This window comes from Rhinopithecus roxellana, chromosome 8, assembly GCF_007565055.1.
Source record: "Rhinopithecus roxellana isolate Shanxi Qingling chromosome 8, ASM756505v1, whole genome shotgun sequence".
Classification (NCBI taxonomy): domain Eukaryota; kingdom Metazoa; phylum Chordata; class Mammalia; order Primates; family Cercopithecidae; genus Rhinopithecus; species Rhinopithecus roxellana.
The window spans coordinates 32,838,494-32,859,507 of NC_044556.1; the positions used below are offsets into that span (position 1 = coordinate 32,838,494).

General features: G+C 51.6%; 1 pseudogene; it reads left to right on the plus strand.

Moving 5' to 3' along the window:
- Positions 1-9,871: 9,871 nt before the first annotated feature.
- LOC104680341 lies at positions 9,872-17,649 on the plus strand (annotated as a pseudogene).
- Positions 17,650-21,014: the final 3,365 nt, after the last annotated feature.

Consider the following 21,014-nt stretch of genomic DNA (forward strand, 5'->3'; position numbering starts at 1 on the left):
TCCCCTTTGTTTCTTGTGCTTTTGGTGTCATATCAAGAAGACCTCACCAAATCTAATATTATGAAGATCTTAAATATTAGATTTTGAACAAGTTTTCCTTCCCAACTACTAAGCAATTCCTTACAACTTTCTTTCTTTATTTTTGAGACAGGGTCTTGCTCTATTGCCCAGGCTGGAGTGCAGTGGTGCCATCTTGGCTCATTGCAGCCTCTACCTCCCTGGCTCAAGCAATCCTCCCTCAGCCTCAGCCTCCTGAGTAGCTGGGATTACAGGCGTGCATCACTACCCCAGGCTAATTTTTGTATTTTTTCTACAGACAGGGTCTCACTATGTTGCTAAGGCTGGTCTCGAACTCCTGGGCTCAAGTGATCCACCTGCTTCTGCCTCCGGAAGTGGTAGGATTACAGGTATGAGCCACTGTGCCAGCACAAACTGGGTTTACAAAACAAATCATTCATGATCTCAAGATGTGTGACGCGGTGCTCATGCCTCATTGTCCTGCAGAGGGCTCGTGTTCGGCATGTCCCTCTTCGTCATCCCATTTTAGTGCTGCCCTGTCCAGTCACGGTGCCCAGGTATAACGTGGTGGTAGGGACAGAGCTGGAAGGGACCTGCTTCCTACCACAGAAACTTCTCACCCCATCCTCCTCCCTCCCACTCTGCTTTTCTCTTCTTTTTACCTTCCTACCTGAAAAATACTCCGAAATGGGATTTAGGACCTGTCTGCTAACCCCACTTCCCTGCAGCCCCCAGTGAATCCAAATTCACATGTCTGTTTCCAGAGCCAGGCCCTGGGCTGTGAGTAACGAGCTCTGTCCCTGTCTAGGTTCCACCTTCTTCCCTCTGGACATGCTGGGTGGCATGTGTCAAATTTATAAATATGATTTTGGAGAGGTCTTTGGATTATCTCCATCTTTAAAATCTTTTTATTTAGACATAATTTCAAACTTGCAGAAAGAGTCCCTACATACCTTAACCCGAATATCGGTAATGTTGACACCTCACCACATTTGCATTATTTTTCTGTCCGCTATTCCTCCCTCTCCCCTTCCCCCCTCCTTTTCCCTCTCTCACTGTCTCTAGATATTAAAATACATGTTATAATATATGATATATTTATATATTTTATGTATAAAATAAAACTGAAGTATCATATATAAAATATATAATCTATATTTTTTATATATGTATAAAGAAAACACACATCTATATAAGTTATATAGAAGATATATGTATGTTTTTCTTCCCCTGGATCTTTTAGGAAGCAAGTTGCAGACATAATACTCTTTTTGGTTTTTTTTTTTGAGACTTAGTTTTACTCTTGTTATCCAGGCTGGAGTGCAATGGCACAGTCTCGGCTCACTGTAACCTCTGCCTCCTGGTTCAATCAATTCTCCTGCCTCAGCCTCCCAAGTGGCTGGGATTACAGGCAGCCGCCACCCCGCCTGGCTAATTTTGTATTTTTGGTAGAGACGGGGTTTCACCATGTTTGCCAGGCTGGCCTTGAACTGCTGACCTCAAGTGATCCACCTACCTCAGCCTCCCAAAGTGCTGGGATTATAGGCATGAGCCACTGTGCCCAGCCTGACATAATACTCTTTACTTCAGTATTACCCCCAGATCAAGGATATTTTCTTGTAAATATTAACATGAAAATTGGTACAAATACAGAAGTCAGGAAATTAACATCAGAACAATACTATCATCTGATCTAGACTCTTTTGTCAATTGTCCTAATCATGCCCTTTAGAGCAAAAGGAACATTGTTTTGGATTCTCTCTTGACACACAGGCAAGAGTGGGCTAGAGCCACGGCCAGCAGCCAGGAGGCTGGGTAGCCTCAGTCTTCCTCTCTGTGGTGGAGTCCAGTGGAGACTCTGCACCGCACCCTGGGTGAGAGAGCAAAGCCTGGTCCTGCCAGTGGCTGCCCAGGAGGAAAGTAGCCTTCATCTCCTGCTTTCCACTCATCACCTCCTCTGCTTCCAGACATCTGCTCCTATCTCTGCGGTGCCTGCTGGGCACTGCAGTGACAAAGCTGCAAGCGTCAGCCCTGACTTTGTGTTGTCGCCATTCAGGGCACTCATTCTAGAGTCATGCTACCTAAGTCTGAATCCTGGGCCTGCCCCTTATTGACTGTGTGATTTTGGGTAGGTTATTGAACGGATCTGTGCTTCACTTCCCTTAAAATGAGACAGATAGTACCTCAATTACAGGATTGTGGTGATCTGTGACTGGGAAGAAGTGATTTTATACATATAAAGGGCTTAGGATGCTGCCTGGTCAGCACCAGTGCTCGCCAGCATTCACTGTTATGTGATCAAGCTTGATGCCTTGCTAAGGGGGCAGCTGAATCTCTCCTCACCACTTCCCAAATTATCTTGAAATGTTGGTGACAGGAGCATCATGAAGCTAATGTCTAGTTCTTAAGTTGGGAGCATCAAAGAGGGTCCAGACTAGGGACAGGAGGATCTCCCAGGGATCATCTCATCTCTCGCTCTGTATCTAAGTCAGCATCTCAGCATTACCTTGATCAGTGCAGCACCTGTCAGCTGGGTTTCCTGGCTAGACCTGCCCAGGGATGTGCTAGCTGCTCCCCAAGACCAGCCCCATTATATTCCTTCTAGCCAGCTGTTCTGAAATTTATACCTGGGGTTTGTTTTAATTAGGTATGATAGGACATGCAGACATGGACATGATTGTCACGAAGGAAGAAGTTTATACGTACAGACCCCTAGACATAGGAGGCATGTAGGGCCACATGGGGAAGCACTGGGGTCAGTCAGGAGGTGGAGGTCGTGGGGGAGTTGTCTGGGATGGTCAAGGGAAAGGAAAGTGTGACATACGGCCTTTATTGCATTGTTACGTGAAGGAATGGGTGACGCAGGGTAGGTCTTCTGAATAAGCTTAGAACTGTATAGTTTGAGTAATTTCAGTGGACTCTGAGCTAGAGGAGTGGTATTTGACCCTGGGGTGGTTTAGGGCAGGGAGAAAATTGGCTTGCTCTTTGAGAGTTTGATAAAGGAGAGGGTTGGGGGTGTGGGCTCTGGGTGGGTTGGTTTGTATATCAAAGACGCGCTCACAAGGGAGTCATTTGCCATCCCTAGGAATTAGCTAGTCCTGTGAGGGGCAGTCTGTCAAGGATCAAGGCCCCAGATGCCAGGGCATCAAGAATATGGAAAATCAGAGAACATGGTCAATATACCAGCTCATCCCTGGATGAAGTTCCCTGCCCTTCCTCATAGAGGCGAGTGCTCTACTCTCCCTTCCCCAGTGGCACCGGTCCATAAGCCAAGAAAAGGACTCATGCATTGAATTATACTTAGTTGCCTACGCGTCTGTGTGTTCCACTGGACTACAAGCTCCCTCGGGGCAGGGAGAGGAACTTACTCACCTCTACATGCTTAGTGCTTGGCACAAGGGCCAGGTGACCTCATTGGCAGAGAGGAGGAGTTATAGCTGTGGTGGGCCACAGGCCACTGACTGTTCACACGTGGGTCACCTGGGCACTTACTCCCTGATTTCGGCCGCTGGAGACCTCTTTTGGGAAGGAAGTCCCATAGCCTCATTTGCTTACCTCTGTATATAGCTGTTGAGTGAATGGGAGGATGAATTTAACATTTACTGAGTGCCTATTGTAGGTTAGGCATTGTTCCAGGTGTTTAGAGTTACAGAGATATTTCAGACAAAATTCATACCCTTGAGTTCTTAGTCCAGAGGGAGGCTGATGTGTAAGCCATCACTCAGCAGTGAGATAAGCACTCTGAGAACATCCCAGACTGAGGAGCAAACTGTGCTGGTGGTGGAGTGGGTGGTTACTGCAGACAATGTGGGTGGGTTCAACAGCACCTGATTGTCTGCTTCCACTATACAGACAAAAAAGTGCAATCCTCAGTTTTCCAGCCTACCTTGTAGCTGGGAGCTATAAAATGAAGTTCATCAGGCATGAGCAGTCTGCTGGTACTGCGTCTTCCCACTTCCCCTCCTTCTTGCTTTGAGATGGCATGTGATGTTTGGTGCTGTAACAGCCATTTATGGCCATAAGGAAAAGGCCAAATGAATTGTAGTGGTGTCCATTGAACCAATTCCATATTTTTCTGGACTTCTTGTTTTGTGAGAAAAATAAACTGCTATTTAAACCACGGTAGTCAGATTTTTCAATTACTTGCAGCCAAACTTGTTCCTAATTGATCTCATAGGAGATATAAGAAAAGGCTTCACACAGGACATACCATTTTCTAAAATTATTTCTTTATTTATTTACAAGAGAGATGGGGTCTCATTATGTTTCCCAGGCTGCTCTTGAACTCCTGGGCTCAAATGATCCTCCTGCTCAGTCTCTCAAATTGTTGGGATTCCAGGCGTGAGCCACTGAGCCCGTGCCCAGCCCATAGGACATATCTTTTGAGCATAATCTTGAAGAATATGGGTAGGCAGAAAATAGAGAGAAGGGCATTAGAGCAGAGGTATAGCATAGGTAAAAGCACAGTGAGGGAGAAGTTGCATGTCACATTGAAATGAATAAAAAAGTATTAGGTAAGTTTCTCCAAGATGGAGAGGAGGTGGGGAGGGTGTTCCAATCTCAATGAAGCACTGAGCAGAGTGTGGAGACAGGGCATGCGTGTCATGATTGAGGCATGATGAGTGTTTGCGCCTGTTACTGTCTAGGAAGCTGCAGAGATGAGGCTGGGAAAGTAGATGGGGCCACACTCCTGGTGGTCAGGAGCTTGGTTTGCAGGTCTCTGCTGGTAAAAGCTCCTGAGATGGGAGTGGCCTGTTGAGGTGCTGGTTGACCAACCTATGGGATTCTCTCTGCTGGGTGCCGCCCTCCCTGCCCAGAGGCCTGCATGGTAGTTGTGGTAATTGCCTTTTCTCCTTCCTTCTATCCCCCTCTCCCTTCCCATTCAGGAACCAGGAATGGGTTTCACTATTGCTGTTTCTCAGAACTAATAATATGCTCTTCCATGAGCAGGGTGGGGTCCACGCCCCATTCTTTCTCCCAAGAGGACTTGGCAATTCCATGATGCGTTGAGCAGAGGTTTCCAGGGCTCAGGCCACTTAATGCAGAACAAATAACAGTGCAGGTATGGAGGCTGGGAGTTATTCTCACCCAAATGTTCTGCTGACCTCAGCACGTGGACAGGCCATTACACCACGCACAGGGGCCATTTCATGGGGAGGAAGAAGAAGGGTGGGGATTTCTACAAATGTGCTGGGCGATGCTTGTTAGGTCTCCACCTCCTGGGGTCTCTTCCACTTGAGCCATTGCTCTCTATTTGTCCTACAGTAAATGCCCCAGGGCCCCTTAGTCTCCTTCAGGCTCTGAGGCTTTTCAAGTGTGGACATGATTCAGTCATCTTTTGCTAATGGCAGAATTCTAAAAATTCTAACAAGTTTTTAGAAAAGCCATGATAAGATTTCATCACTGGTTACCTGGTGCTGGAGGGGGATGACTCCCCTTGGTCTAGATTCCTTGAGCCTGGGGACTGACCCACAAAGTGGCTATAACAAATCGGTGCCCAGGGACACTCCATTTTGTTAGCTGTGGTAGTTATCTGTACAGGTCTGCAGCAATCTCAATTCTTGCCTCCCCAGAAAAAAGAATTCAACTGAGGGGCAAAAGAGCAGAAGGAGAGACCAAGGTAAGTTTTAGAGCAGGAGAGAAAGTTTACTAAAAAGCTTTAGTGCAGTAAGGAAAGGCAGGAAAGTACTCTTGGAAGAGGGCCAAACAGGCGACTTGAGACCAAGTGCGTGGCTTGACCTCGTGACTTGGGGTTTTATACGTTGGCATATTTCCGGGATCTTGCATATTTCTCCCGACACCTGAGAGCTTATTGGGAAGCTGCTGATCAGTTCCAGGTGTTTTCTATCAACTAGGAGACTGCCTGTTGCTGGTGCTGGCTGTGACCAATTACTACTTTAGAGAGACAGTTAACAACAGCCTGATGGTCACCAAACACTCCTGACATGTGTGTGGAGAGTCATCTCCTGCCATACTCATACCTGGCTAGCTACCTGTAACCCCTTGATCTCCACTTCTGATCTCTACTCAAACATGAGCGCCAATAAAGCCAATTCAAGTCAATTTCTTGAGCATCTTCTGTGCATTTGCTATGGACACAGAGACTAGGGATCCCACAATTGGATGGGAGATGGAAGGATCTAATGCGTGACCCCACTGTGAAAAGCGCTTCAGGAGGAAGTCCAACGGGATGATGCCATGTGCTGCAGGGGGCCAGGTGGCAGGAAGTACAACCCCTGGGAGTGCATGTGTGACCATCCTGGGCTCAAGTTCTCGGTCAACTACAAAGTGGTGTGACCTTGAGCAAGTTACTTCTCCGTGTCTCATTTTTCTCTTCCAAAGGCTCGAGGCAGAGATACTGAGAGGGTCATGTAAGGATCAAAGATAAGAGTATCAAGTGCTGGCATGTGTTTGGCTTTCTATAAATATGACACACAAATGACTACAGTTGTGTGACTCTGAATGGCTCACCTCAATCTCCGGTCCTATTTCCTCATCTGTAAAATGTGAGACTTACAAGCTCATGGCGCCAGTCCAAATCTCAGGTGTGTACAGAGCAGCAAGTCTTTTTGTCTTTTGTAAATAAATTGAATTTCTGCAGTGTGCCCCCATCTTCCAAGAGCACAGAAAGGGGTGGCTGAGTCTGGCATCCAGGGCCATCGTCCAGGAGAGTTTGTTGCTGAGTCAGGCTGGTGGTGCATCCCTCCCTTCCTCCCCCACTGACCCTCCTGCCTATCCCTGCCTTCCTCCCCAGGGTTGAGGGGAAAATAAATCTTGGTCATTTTTGTCAATGTCCCATTGTTGTGCTTTGATCCAGGTGACTCTCCAGCATGCCAGGTCTTTGTTGTCCCTGCCCCAGCCCCCATTGTTTCTGTGTCCTGTCTGGGCCAACCCAATCTTCTGGAAGCTGCCTTAGTCATACTCCCCCAGACAGGCCACACAGCCACTCTTCTCTGGGCTTTCCACTTCCCTGGGCTACCACCATGGAGCAGGGCTCAAGGCCCTGCCACTCAAGACCTGCCTGTCTCTCTTGCTTCTTCCTTCTGCATCCTCCAAGGAGCCTTGGGTTCTCACATGGGCTTAGGTTTCAGGCAACAGTGTCTTGAAAACCCTGCAGGTGACTTCTGCTTTCTGCTCTGCACACACCTTTTGTGAGGCAAAGAAAGGCAGAGCAGGCTTTTCGTTTCATGAGATAGAGAAAGCAGAAAACATACTTTCTACATAAGTAAGACTCTCAGAATATTATTCAGCCCACTAAAAATCTATAATATTTATGGTATATTTACTTAGTGTCAGACACTATGCATTTACTCCTTTAAAAATCTCCATTTCACAGATGAGCAAACAAGTTTAGAATGCTTAACTAAGTTTCCAAGTCACCCAGCTAATAAAAAGTGGAGCTGGAATATAAACTTGGGTCTCTTTGACTCTTCTTAATTCTATCACATGACCTTCCTGCACCCTAAAAGTTTTTGCAGTTCTTGGCCTGCTGGAATAAGCTCTCCTAATGCTTTGTGCTCTCTGGGTCAGGGTTGCTAATAGTGTGCAACTGAATGCTGTTAGACGGATTCCAATCTTGTGAACAAACACAGAGCAACCAGTGCTAAGGGGTCTTTGATTCTTGGCTTTGAGAGTCACCTTCCAGTGGAAGAGTTGGCTGACCCTGATGTCCAGGGTCTGTGTTCAGGAGACTTTGTTGCTGGGTTCAGGCTGGGTCACTGGTGACATGAGGCAGAGTGGTGCAGCCCTTCTTCCTCTTGATCTTGCTAATCCCAGAGAACCCTAGCCCTAGATGCTGCAGACAGGGCCCATTGCACATGGATATTACTATCCTGAGGGGTGCCCAGAGGTGGGGAGGAGTGAGCTTGAAGCAGAGCTGCTTTCACACCTGATATTGTAAACACATTGAGCCTGTGGTGTTGTGTGCAGCGTGTTAGACTAGGAGTCTCAGGACAGTTCCAAGCTCTGTCTTCATTACAGGCCAACCCTTTGACCTCTCTGAGCCACCATCTCCTTGTCTGCAGGACATCATAAGGATGTCACCTGCTACTTCTCCGGCTGCTTCTCAAAAGCAGTGGCAAGGCCATGCACTCATTCATTTGCTTAACGAAACATTCCTTGAGCACCTACTATACATCACACTTGGTTCTGGTGTGGCAGGAAGCACTGCTCAGAGGCAGGGCCATCACTGTGGGGCATGCAGGACCTGGCTTGGCAGGGCGGCCTCCTCAGGGAAGAAATCCGGAAGCAAGCTATGCTATTTAGCATTGACTTTGATCTCTGCTTCTGGCATCTGGGGAGGGTGGGTGCCACAAGACAGCTGGATGTGTTTGTGGCCACTTCCCAGGGCATGGGGAGTGGCAGTGTCCTGGCCTTCTGGGGACCTGGCAATCAGTTTTGTGAAGGGATGCGGCAGGGTGGGAGGCATTGCCATGGCGGGGATCAGGTCTCGCCGCATTCCTAATTCTGCTATGAAACATCAGTTCTGTTGACTGGCCTACTAAGTCTCCCTCCTGAGGCCCTTGCAAATCAAATGTATGCAACTCCAGAGCCTGTCCCTTCCCACATGCCAACCTCTTTGGCTGCTCCTGCCTGCTCTTTCTTACGTCCCCACCAGGCCTCCCTCTCCACGTGGACATCTGTCCTGCCAGGCATTGGGTGGCTGACATTGTGCTCTCCCACTCTCCCATGGACCTGAAGCCCTTGCCTTCCTATTTTGCCCACCTAACCCTTACACAGTCCTGATTTGCCAGCGTTAGCCTCCCCTGGTCCTTGGAACATGATCTTCTCCATCAGCTTCATGGCCACAACCTTTGTTTTCCTTCTTATCCTGACTCTCTCTCTGGCTACAAGCCTCAGAGAATCTCTGGCCTAGACTCCAGGGGTCTCTACTCAACATACCCCTGCACATGTGCTTCTGAGGGGCTCTGTCTGCACACTCCAATGGGACTCAGAGGCTGAGTCTTGACCTAAGCTGTTCCTTACCCTATCACTGCCATATTTCCCTTCTTCTATGCGGGGGCACTTGTCTGCCTTCCTGGTTCAGCCCTGCCCCGTTCTTCCAATGCCAGTGTGATCTGACATCGATTTACCCCTCCCCTCCTCAGTACCCTTCCACTGTGGAACAGGGCCTATGTCCCTAGGGGTGCATGTGCCTCGGGCTTGTCTTCTCTCTTAGACTGTGCTCTGTAGGACTGGAGGCCACACCTGCTCTGTGCTCTAAACCACAAGCTCCACTCACGGGGATGACAGAATGAACAATTCCTCTCTGCCACAGATGCCAGTTTGGGGGAAGACTGAGTCCCCCTGCCACTGAAAAAATGGGCTGGGGGCAGATTCATGGATAGGGCAGGCTACCAGCTTCCGGTGGAGTCAGATCGCGGGAGGAGAGCAGATAAGGCTGGAGTGGGATCTGCAGGGAACAGGCCTCTTACAGAGCATAAGGTGGAACATGGAACACATTTCTGGCAGTGCCTCCCCTGTGTTGGCTCGAGAAGTCCCGTCTGCAAGTGGGGAGCAGGTCAGAGAGGCCTGTGTTGACATTTCTCAGCCTGAAGACCAGGCATGTGTATCTTTGAACTTTGAAGTCCCTGGAATACAGATATTCTGAGATAACACTCAGAATACCTAAGACCCATGCTGATAAGGGCCACAAATGGCCTGACTCAGTGTGAGTGGTCCTTATCAGCATGGGTCTTGGGTATCCTGAGTGCCATCTCACTGTATTTGTGGAGTGACCTACAGTCAGGAGCTATCTCTGAAATCTAGGCTTCCAGCCACAGGACACCTGGCTCCCTCTATAAAGGCTGTGGAGTGGGCTCTGGCTGGAGCAGTGGCCAGCCTGCGGCCCAGGATGAGGTGCCTCGTGGTGCTCCTTGCAGTCTTTGCTCTCTCTGAGGTCAATGCCATCACCAGGTGAACATCAGAGCCCAGGGGAGGGCAAGGGCATCTCATCGTCCTCTCTGGGAGGTCTGTCCTTGGTCTTCCAGCCATTGGTCCCCCAGGGAGTCTTGGGAGAAGTGCTGCAAGTTCCCAGGATAACAGGTCCCTGTCAGTCTTACGTTTGCATGCTGGGACCTTTGCTTCTGTATACTCCAGCACTTCACAGTGTGGTGAAAAGAACAGGGAGCCAGATGGGCAACTGGGGGAATAGGGCATGGCTCTGGAGTGAAACTGCCTGGGGTTTGATCCCCAGCTGCATCACTAACTTAACTCTCTGTGTCTCAGTTTCCTCCTGTGTTCATAAAATTTGAATAATAGTAGTGTCCATCTCATAGGGATGTTGTGAGGAGAGTTAATATTTAAAAAAGGCTTCAAACAGTGCACACTGTAAGAGCTATATATGTATTTCTTAAACAAAATAAAGTTCTCTATTATACTATGTCCTTTGTGGGTGAAGATCCCAGGTTCTCCTCCCAAAATAATAACTGACATTGATTGAGCAGTTTGCTTCTAGGTGCCAGGCACTTCACTAAGCCACGAATCCTCATAGATTAAGTAGATATTATCATTTGCATTTTATAGAGGAGACACTGTTGTTTAGGAAGGGTTTCTAAGGAGGGTCCCTGAGCTGTCTGAGGCTGCATGACTAGTAATGGAGGAGCTAGGACTCAGCCTCTGGTGGACTTGCACTCTCGCCATGACATCACACATTAATCTGCAGGTGCTCAGGTTTGAGTCTGGTCAAATCCTGAGCACAGAGAAGCCCCGATCCTGCCCTGAGAAATCTGGATCCCTGAAAAGGGGTCAAGGTGCCTTCAACTGACCAGGAATCTTTGTGGCAGTCCTGAAAATAAAGTTCCTCCAGGTCCCAGGGGCGCTATCGCCCCCAGCACTTGGGATGTGAACAGCCTGCGAAAATCCATTCTCTCTGCCAGTCTTAACACTGCTGCCATTGTATGGCTCCCAAAGCATGTCTCAGCAGTCTCGCAGAGGAGGACCACGTGATTCTTAGAGGTAACCGGGACCGTGGGAATCACCGAGTTCTACTCCTATCTACAGGAGAGGAAACTAAGGACCAGAGAGTTTAAGCCACAGAGCTAGTCAAAGGCAGGGCCAGGAGAACGGCTGGAAAGGAAGGGGTTAACCTAAGGGAGCTGAAGCTCAGAGGGCTTTGGGGAGCCACCCAAGTTGACACAGATAGGGCAGTGCCAGGTCTAGAACCAGCTTCTGCATTTCCTCTCTTGATCTCTCCACTGTTGGTCTGCCTCCATCATCTAAAACTCAGGCTCCCTCAGGACACCCCCATGAGACCAGGCTCTGTGCTGAGAAACACTTTGAGAATTTTCCACTCATCTTAGGGTAAAAGCTATCCAGAGAGTGGAGAAGGGGGATTGGCAGAGGGCAGGATCATTGTCTTAGAATTTGCCGGCATGTGGGAGACATCGTTTTTTACTGCAGACAGTGCGCTCCCGGCAGGCAGAGATGGTGTCCTTTCCAATATTGTGTGCCCCATGCCCTGTGCAGTGTCTGGCACAGCAAGAATTTGGTGACTGAATGAGTGATAATGTGCTGAGTGCCTTTCAAACCATGGGTTTCAAAACTCATTAGTGAGTTGCAAAATACCTCTAATGGGTCTCCACCAGCATTAGAAAAAGAGAAAGCCATAGAAAACATGAGAGTGCATTGCAGTTAGTAAGGATAGGCAGTGATTTTTGAACTGATGTAAAATACATTTCTTACTTTGAGTTATGATTAAAAAAAAGTTTGAAAGCCATTGGCCTGGGGTCAGTGGGCCATTGATCAGAAAGCTGGCTGGGAACAGAGTGTAGGGAGTGGTTTATGGAGCCCACTTCCGGGAGGCTGGGCAGCCTGAGGGAGATGCACACCCTCCTTACGAATTCTTCCCCATCTCCTTAGGGTTCCTCTGCACAAAGGGAAGTCGCTGAGGAGGACCCTGAAGGAGCACAGACTTCTGGAAGACTTCCTGAGGAATCACCCTTATGTGGTCAGCCGGAAGCACTCCAACTCTGGGGTGGTGGCCAGCGCGTCTCTGACCAACTACCTGGATGTGAGTGGCTCTGCTAGCTTTTCCACTAACGAAGTGGAAAGCGTCCCTCTGCCCCTGCCTCACCACGGCTGTTCCTCTTCAAGAAATCTCGGAGCCTGTGATAGAGGCAGTCTCCCTGCTCTCAGTCACTGCCACAAGAGGCTAGCCGACCCAGCAAAGGCAGTGCTCCTGCCTGCCAGCTCTGAAGGCCACCACCAGGAGGGTCTGAGCTCAGGGGCCTTCCTCACACAACATCCCCCAGGGTGCATGAACTGCCTCCCCCTTCCCCCAACCACCATCCCAACCTCGCACCCTTGCACCTGCCTTCCTGGCCCTGGGAAGCTCTGTCTTAGTCTGACTCAGCAGGTATGGAGACAGCAGGTGCTATTCTGCAGCTGTCCAGGACACGGTCACCGGCTTGCTCTTCCTCCCACCCAGGACCCAGGCAGGAGCACCCCTGGTGCCTGTTCTTTCCTGGAGTTAGTCTTTCCCTCAGCTGTCACTCTTGCCAGTAAACAACCAGCCTTTTTTCTATTCTGTGCTCTCATTTCCTTATCTAGGTCATTTTTGCTGCCCGTCCCCAGCCTCTGCTCTGACAGTGGGGAGAGCTGGCAGGGAGGTGCATGTGGCAGGGGCCACTTGGGCCGGGACTTGGGGCCCACACCTAGCTTATGCCCCACCTCTCTCTGTCCAGATTTCTTTTTGCCCTGGCAGGGGTGGCCCATGTCCCACCCGGGCAGGATTTAAGTTTAGGACCCAGGTCTGCTTCTGAGGCTGATTCCAGTAGTGGTTGCAGGGCTTGTGGGAGGATGAGGCCAAGTGTGGCTGGGGGTGGGAGCCAAGGTGAGGGCTGGAGGTCAAGAACCCTCTTCAATATCTTCCCCCTCCTTCCATTTCTTCCCCCTTGAGGCACCCAGGCCTCTGGGCAGAAAGTTCAGGGCCTCCACATGATTCTCCTGCAGGTCTCCAACATTGTGGACCCCCACCAGACTGTGGGCCTGAGCACCCAGGAACCTGGCGACATCTTCACCTACTCTGAGTCTGACGGGATCCTGGGGCTAGCCTGTCCCTCTCTTGCCTCTGAGTAGTCAGTGCCCATGTTTGACAACATGATGCAGAGGCACCTGGTGGCCCAAGACCTGTTCTCAGTCTACATGAGCAGGTAGGAGCTGTGCCCAGCTGGGGCGTAAGTTTGATGTCCTTGTAAGGACTGCCAGCTGAGGAGAGTGTCCACTCCTCGGGGACGCTGCAACTCAAGGGTAGTTGCCAGCATCCAAGCAAACCTTCTCCTTTCCAGGCACATCCAACCTCTTGTCCAAAGGCCCATGATATAGTCATTTATGCAGCCAGAGTTCACTGGACCAAAATTTGACTTTCCTTTCTGGCATTCAAAAAACAAAGCCCAACCCCACCTCTGCACAGGGGCTTTCAAGTTCTTTTTCCCAAAAGTGGCAGGGCCTCAATAACCATTTGCTGATGTCATTGAGATGCACAGACTTTTACAGCTGACTCCAAAGGAGTCCAACCTACTCCTTTCACTAGGGAGGAAGCTGAGGCTTAGGGAGGGACCAACGCCCTGAGTAGTGGTGGCCAAGCCAGGCCTGGAGCCTGGGGCTCCTGCACCCAACCCTGTGCCTCCTACTCTACCTCCCTGCATCCTGTGATGATGCAGCTTGGCTCAGACAGAGGGGAGATGGCAGGGAGAAGAGAAATGGACCCTCCCCAGGAGAAGCTGCTGGATGGCTGAGGCAGGGGAAGGCAGTTGGGAGCTAATTAGTGTATTCACTCATGCATTTATTCACTCAGTAGATATTTACCGGGCCCTTACTATGTGCAGGGGCTCTGCCAGAGATGGGGACACATCAGCAGATAAGACAAACTGGCAGTTAACATTCTAGCAGGAGAGGCAGACACCACACCATTATACACGTTATCATAATCAAACAGTTGTGATAAGGGCGCTGCAGGGGAGATTTGGGTATGTCAGAGGCTGAATAACAGGGGAAGAAGCCCCAGCTGAGCGCAGCCAGGGCAGGCTTTGCTGAGGGAGGAGTGGGCGTTGTCTGGGGAGAAAGCGAGCAGCAGAGCCGGGAGCTGGGATGGGCTGGATGAGTTCTAGGAGCCCAGGGCAGTGCTCCGGAAGTGAGTGGGTACAGTGTATGTTTCCCAGCCATGGGTGAGACACGGCCCCAGGAGGAACAGAGGGGATTTGGGTTCGGGTGGCAGTTTCAATCCAAAGTGTAGATTTCGTTGAAGATCTCCTTTCCTACTGGAGGCAGAAAGCCCTGGGTGGCAGATGACAGGGAGTAGGGGCATAGGGAGACAGCTGGGCACACCCGAGGGTGGCTGGGGCACAGCCTGGCAGTCCCAGGACCTGTAGGGTGGGTTACTTCCTCTGGGGTCGGGCTGGGGACTGCAGTGCTCAGAAGAAAGGATGCTGCCGCTGACATCAGAGCAAGCCCAGCGGAGGAGGAGCCAGAGGAGACTGGAGACCTCCTCTGAAGCGTGGGTTAGGGGTGGGGCGGAGGAGGGTGGAGTGGGGCGGAGGAGGGTGGAGTGGGGCGGAGGAGGGTGGAGTGGGGCGGAGGAGGGTGGAGTGGGGCGGAGGAGGGTGGGCTGGGTCTCAGTGGCATTGGCCCCAGGGTGGGGCTGGGCACCGCTTTTCCGAGCCTCGCTGAAACAGCATGCTGCACCTTGGTTTCAGGAATGACCAGGGGAGCCTGCTCACACTGGGGGCCATTGACCCGTCCTACTACACAGGCTCCCTGCACTGGATACCCGTGACTGTGCAAGAATACTGGCAGTTCACTGTGGACAGGAGGGTGAGCGGCCACCCTGTGTGGGCCTCAGCCAGAGGCTGATCCAGGTGTGGGCATGTGAGGGCCCAGGCATCAGGCCACCACACTCTGAGGACTGCAGCACAGTAGCTCGTAAGACTACCCCTGAGAATCTGAACTAGACACTTCCAAGGTCAGTGACCTTTGTTGGTGCTAGTGCCACACATTCATCTGCACTTTATGAACAGACCAGCTGCTTTTCTGGGGCACCTACCGCCTGCTAGACACTGTGCTGAATGATTATATGACTGTCTCATTTATTCCTCACTGAGACCCCATGAGGTGGGTGCTACTATTAACCCCACTTTATAATGGACTGACATCGAGTTTGAACCTCAGGACCACCCCTTGAGAAGTCAAGGAAGGGGTTATTAGTGTACCCATTTTGTAGATGGGAAGCCTGAGTACACAAAGGTTGGGTAACTTGCTGGAGACACACAGCAAGTAAATGGCAGATCAAAAACTTGAAACCAGATCTCAGGCAATGAGTACAGTACTTGTTCTACCCCTTAATGTGGGTGAATTTGTTGTTTTATTGAAGTTTCTGCCCCATGGAAAGTGGGATGTCTTCAATTTAGCCACTGAATTGGAAGAAAATGGTTTTAGATATTTTCTCTGGGCTCAGAAAGTACTGGGGCCTCCAGGAAGGGGAGGGCTGGGGGCCTTCCTTTCCTACTTTGGATCCTGGCAGGGGAGGGTAGGAAGGACCTGGGGAGGGAGGGCTGGATGAGGCCGTCCTGCATACCCTCGGCAGTGTCACCATCGATGGCGTGGTGGTGGCCTGTGACGGTGGCTGTCAGGCCATCCTGGATACCGGCATCTTCCTGCTGGTGGGGCCGGGCAGTGACCTCCTCAACATCCAGCAGGCCATTGGAGCCACCGCGGGCCAGTACGACGAGGTGAGGCCAAGCCCCACCACCCTACAAGGTTCTCTTGAAGTAGAGGCCCCTTCACACAAACGAGAAGATGCAGGGGTGGTGAGGGAGCCCGTTTCCCAGCTGAGGCTGGGGTTTCTCTGGAGGCCTCTGCTGGGGCCTTTGGCTTGGGCTCTATTGCTGTGGGAGCCCCCATGCCTCCTGGAGTGGCTGCCGTCTGACCTCCTGTTCCTCTGGGAGGGGTGCCCTCCCTGACGCGCTGGCCTGTGCTGTGCCCCTTCTTCCTCCTCCACCCCAAGCCTGTCCCTCTCTTCTCAACAGCCAAGTGCTCCCAGCATCCCTGTGAGCTCTGGCTGGGCCTAGACGCGGAGACACAGAGGCAAGCCCCCTGGGTCCCAAGCTTGGGTCTGTCCCTGGGTTCATGACTGCTGTGGCTCTTTTGAGAATCATGTCTCGGGACCGGGCCTCACCCTGAGAGCCTCCCTGTGGTCCTAGGTGTAGGCAGGGCCCCGTCCCTGCCCCATGGATCATGGGATGGCAGGAGGGGTTCTGGGCCTCTTCCAGTCAGCTTCCACCCTCGCCGCTTCTAAGAGGACCTCCCTTGGTTCTTTAGTTTGACATCGACTGCAGGCGCCTGAGCAGCATGTCCACGGTTGTCTTCGAGATCCACGGCAGGAAGTACCCCCTGCCACCCTCCGCCTACACCAGCCAGGTATGAGTCTCAGAGGGGAAGCCCGGGCTCCTCCTCTCCCTTCTTCTTCACCAGCTGCCTCCCCCACCCCCCAGTTGGGCCCTGGTGAGGCAGTGGTGGTGGTGATAAGAAGTGGTGTGGACTCCACAGAGAATGGAGGGGCATGCGTTTGAACCAACCGGCCCTTCTGAGTGGGCCATGTTGTCCTGGGGCCTCATTTGTGGCCACTTCAGCCTCATCCTGGGAAAAATGGGGAACAGCAGGGGCGGTGCGCCAAGGTGTCAGGGAGGGTGGGGTAGGCAGGGCCACAGCTCCCCATGGGAACCTCCCTCTGTGCTCAAGCTTCTAAGCCCCAGCGCCTAGAGCTCTGTGCAGGGTTCGCTTAGGCAGCCTGGGCTTTGTGGGGCCCGGCCCTTGGCCCCACTGACCACTGACCTCCACCCCCAGGCCTGCTCTGGCTGGTCATCAGGGCAGTAGGTGCTGAGAGCAGGAGGCAGGGGCTGGGGAGGACGAGTGATAGGGAGTGGGGTCCAGTGCAGGGAACAGGACTCAGGATGCCAGGACCCTACCCAGTGATCCTGCATTATGTCATTTTATTTTATTTTATTTTATTTTTTTTTTTTTGAGACAGAGTCTCGCTCTGTCGCCCAGGCTGGAGTGCAGTGGCCGGATCTCAGCTCACTACAAGCTCCGCCTCCCGGGTTCACGCCATTCTCCTGCCTCAGCCTCCCGAGTAGCTGGGACTACAGGCGCCCGCCACCTCACCCGGCTAGTTTTTGGTATTTTTTAGTAGAGACGGGGTTTCACCGTGTTAGCCAGGATGGTCTCGATCTCCTGACCTCGTGATCCGCCCGTCTCGGCCTCCCAAAGTGCTGGGATTACAGGCTTGAGCCACCGCGCCCGGCCGTCATTTTATTTTTTGAATCTCAATTTCTTCATCTGTTGAGACATGAATCCAATACTTGTTTATCTGGGAAGGTCATTTCAAGGATAAAATGAAGTCACAGAGGAGAAGGAGTTGTGGGTGGGGTATAAATGCCTATCTTTAGGCACAGCAAATGGGATTGGGACCAGCGTCATCTCCGCCTTGCCTTACCCCAGGACCAGGGCTTCTGAACCAATGGTTTCCAGGGTGACTATAGTTCCCAGCAGTGGATCCTGGGGGATGTCTTCATCCGGGAGTATTACAGCATCTTTGACAGGGCCAATAACCATGTGGGGCTGGCAAAGGCTGTCTGATTGCATCACTGGCCACGGACCTCAATGTGACCAAACACACACGCACATAGATGAGATGTGCAGGCAGATGGTTCCCAATAAACACCACATTTCTGCAAAGCCTGACTTCTCTTGTTGTCACCGGGGCTGAAACCCGGCACTGTTGTGGGGGTGGATGTGACTGCCAGGTGGTGTGTGGGCACAGCAGAAACTACGTGGTGGGAAGGGTTGGTGGGTGGAGACTACCTCGAGGGCAACGACTATTTCAAGCTCAGTTCAGGGAAGACCAAGTCATGCCCGTCCTTCACTCGAGAGCTTTCTGGGCAAAGGGCACAAGAGGGGAGACCCTCGCATGATAAGACTCGTTTGTTCCTGGGGAATAAGAGGGAAGGGCATGGTGGTGTGGGGATGCATAGAGATCACTTGGCCCCTGGAGAGGAAGTCTCTAGCTGTATTAAGATAAGGACCTCAGTGCTGTTGGAAGAAGCCTGATGAAAGAGTGAGCAGGGAGCATGGGGAAAGATCTGAGTCCTAGGCTGCCATCCGCCCTGGGGGAGAGCCACAGTCCAGACTCCCATCCTCAGGCTCAGGGGCTCAGGCCCTGGCAGTGGTCAGAGCAGTGCCATTGCCGATGGTACGTTCATGTTAACCTGGCTTTCAGAGGTCGATGTGTCAAAGCCAAATGCCAGTGTTCAGAGTTCCTGTGAGCGCCCAGGCTCACAGAGCCCTGTACATTCTGCTGGGGGAGAGCCACGCAGGAAATCCACAAGGGGTTCAGGTGGCTTTAGGAAGTTTTTGTCGGTGATGCTACTTTGAGGCCCCTCAGCTACCTTGGGAGGGAGGTGGGCAGCTCTTTGGTAGATCACAGTGCTTGGTGTCCGCTTGGCAGACTCCCTGGACAGTGCTCCGCTGGGAGCTGCAAGTGTCTGCTCTCTAGCCCTCCTCTCTTTTTCTTTGCACTCCCCGCTTTAGATAGTCTTTTTCCAATCGGGGGAAGACAATCGAACAGTCCTTTGTTTTCTAAATCATAGCTCGTCTGGTCCCCTCTGCTTCACCTACCCCAAATATAGTGATCGGGCTTTGTCACACCTTTATAGTAGCTCAGCCCTCAGAAGGCCTTGGGAAGAGGGTGGGGCTGTCTTGCTATCTAGCCCCTGCCCCTACCTCAGGCTGACCACAGGCCTGCTCTGCAAACAGCTGGAGCAGGTGAGTAACGCCCGTGTCTCCAGGAGCCAGAAGTTGCAAGTTTGGCAGTGACACTTCACAAAGGAGACTGCCCTTCATGAGGAGTGAGGTAGGGGGCAGGAGCAGAGTGGGCTCTGAATTCTTTCTCCCAGTGGCAGCTGCTAATGGGATCTGGTTGACAAGCCATCCGGGGGCATCTCCTGGGGCCTTTCTTAGTGGTACCCAAGGACAAAAGAAATGAGGGGCCCAGGGCAGTGGAGATGCTGCCTGTGGTGCCTGTCTGGGTTTGCGGCTGTGCAACCAGCTTAGCCACAGAGGCAGCCTGTGGCCTCCTGCAGGGAAGAGGCTGGGCTGTGGGGGTGAAATGGAGCAGGAAGGCTCAGGCTGCCATCCCTGGGTCAGCCGAGGAGCTGGGCATGGGATGGCGCAGAGGCCACAGGAGAACATCCCAGGACTTCAAGGACAGAGGGTGGTGCCAGCAATGGGCAGGCCTTGGTGTTTGAATCTTACTGGGCCAGTGAGGTGAGCGAGGTGCCAAGGAGTCAATCTGGCTTTGGGAGGCTTCTCTAAGCCTCGCTGTTCTTATCTAGGACCAATACTGCCTGTTTGCTAAGAACGAGACAGAATTGAGCCACTTTCATTATTTTTATACTTCTCGTATATTAAAAAAATGCCAAATAGGCTTACAAAAATGGTTATAGATTTCAATGGTTTACATTTAGCAACTGTATTTTAAACACCCACATCCCAACTGGAGATAATGTAGAAAGTCTAAATATGATGACTTTCATAAATGTGAGGTTTGGACCAAATGGTTCGGTCTTACCCCCTGCCCAGTTGGCCCTGGTGGCGACCCCTGGGAGGGCAGTGAGGGCACAGCCAGACTGGCATGTGGGGCAGCTCCCCACTGGGGCTAACTCGGTGTTGCAGCACAGCACCCCTGTGGCCTCAGCAATGTTCCTGGCTGCAGAGAACTCTCTGCCTGGAATGTTCTCTACTCTCCAACTCCTCTGACTTTCAATCAACCTTCAAACCTCAACTCAGTCCACATCTCTTCAGGATGCTCCTGACCAGCCTGGGGGCTTAGTATCATACCACTTATTTCCCTGTTGGTCTTCCTCATGGCCTGTGGGCTCGCTGAGGACAGATATTGTGCACTTTTCATTGTTTTTTTCTTTTTCTTTCTTTCTTTCTTTTTTTTTTTTTTGAGACAGCGTCTCACTCTGTTGCCCAGGCTGGAGTGTAGTGATGCAATCTCCACTCACTGCAACCTTTACCTCCTGGGTTCAAGTAATTATCCTGCCTCAGCCTCCTGAGTAGCTGTTATTAACAAGCGTGTGCCACCACACCCAGCTAAGTTTTGTATTTTTGGTAGAGATGGGGTTTCACCATGTTATGCAGGCTGGTCTTGAACTCCTGACCACAAGTGATCCGCTCACCTCAGCATCCCAGGCATGAGCCACCATGCCTGGCCTCACCTCTCCTTTTGATATCTTAGGTGCCCAATTCATGGAATGTGCCATCAAGTATTGTAGGGTGAATGAATGAATGAGTCACTCGGTGAGGTCCTCAAGAGTCACACTGCTTTCTCCGTCTCCTCTTTCCTCTTGGATCTTATATCCCCCCTTCCCAGCACACACTCACGTCCACTCCCCATGTCTTCTCCCTCCCCTGGCTGACCTAGAACACTCCCCATTTCCTTGCTGTCCACCTGGAGCTCCTCTGTGCATGTTGGAAGGACAAACTGCCAGCAGGGCTGTAAGGTTCTGGGAAGGGGTCCACATTGGGCTCTGTGGTCAGGCCTTCTGGGGGCTGTGCCAGGTGGTGAATGAGGAGGTTTTGGGAAGTGGCCACCAGCACATCCGTGGTTTGCTTGTGAAGAGGGCCTACCTGGAGGCCAGGGAGGAGCTGCAAGGCTAGAGGGGTCCCTTTGCAGGGCGGGGCTGACTCGTTCCTGGATCTCCCACCAGCCCTATCTGCTGGTGAGGTCCAGGCAGGGAGAGGGCAGCTGAGGAAGCCTTGGTGGCCATTCACGTCCACCCAGCAGGTGTTGCCTGCCGTCTGGCCTTCTGCCACAGCCACATCTAACACCTGCAGGGCTCGCCTCTGGGAGTCTGCGCCCCCTGTTCCCTTTGCCTGCTATGCCTTTCCACCTTCTCTAATCTGTGAAGTGCTCCTTCTCCTTCAAGGCCAGCCTAATA